General features: G+C 49.1%; 1 protein-coding gene across 1 annotated transcript in view; it reads right to left on the bottom strand.

Annotated features, from left to right (window-relative positions):
• Nucleotides 1–200, bottom strand: part of LOC121843547 (plexin-A4-like) — a 25,575-nt gene extending 25,375 nt beyond the window's left edge. Inside the window, exon 1 of the mRNA XM_042313184.1 lies at nt 109–200. The gene's annotated coding sequence lies outside the window, so the exon portion shown is untranslated. The remainder of the gene's footprint in view (nt 1–108) is intronic.
• Between the last annotated feature and the right edge of the window lie 648 nt (nt 201–848).

Raw genomic sequence — 848 nt, 5'->3', positions numbered from 1 at the left:
ACTGGGATTCAGTAGTGACTGTGTGCCTCAGATGACCTTGCGTCTAAGAGTTTGCACCGGGGTCTGTGGTCAGCCTGTGATTTGGAATGACCGTGACCGTGTACTCACTGTTCTGCGGGGATGTATCCCTCGGGGACGGGGGTACAGTCCACCTCGGCCACCCTGACGTTCCCCTGGATCTCACTGAAGTCCAGGCCCAGGTTCTCCCCGGATGGTTACTAGGGTGCCCCCTTCCCGAGGCCCCCGCAGCGGAGTGATCTGGGCAAAAGAGAGACTTATTATTAACAACAATAGACGGATAGCTTAGCGTCGTGACGCCAACTTCCTACGAGTTTACTTTACCAGGTCATGTTGTCATTTGCAGCAACAACCTGATCTGGGGAACTGTTACAGGGGAGAGGAGATTCATGATCCAATTGGTTATGATGGTGTTTAGCAGCGCTGCTGTTATTAGCCTTACAGTCAAAAACCTAGTGTCATAAATCTTTCTGAATGACACGGTGTTGATGATAACTGTATTAATGACAGCAGCTGTCTGTCTCTCCATGCAGCCCAATTAGTCAGAAGGCCCATAATGCAGTGCGTTAAAGTCTCCACCACGCATTGAGCATGAAACCCCCTCTCCTTCACATGATGATAACTCTACAGTATATTCCTAATTCATCTGACTTTGGTGTAAAAGACAAGGGTCTGGGTTTCATCCCAAATGGCACCCTATTCCATATATAGTGCACTACTTTGGACCAGAGAGTAGCATTTGGGACGCAGCCTTAATCTGGATCAGAGGCAGTACAGTGCTATCTCCAGGGCAGTGTGTAGGGTCTTAGTTAGAGGGCTTGTTAACCAGT

The sequence above is a fragment of the Oncorhynchus tshawytscha genome, unplaced genomic scaffold (assembly GCF_018296145.1).
Source record: "Oncorhynchus tshawytscha isolate Ot180627B unplaced genomic scaffold, Otsh_v2.0 Un_contig_15794_pilon_pilon, whole genome shotgun sequence".
NCBI lineage: Eukaryota > Metazoa > Chordata > Actinopteri > Salmoniformes > Salmonidae > Oncorhynchus > Oncorhynchus tshawytscha.
Note: the sequence above shows the minus strand (reverse complement) of the source record. Positions and strands in the feature narration are given on the sequence as shown.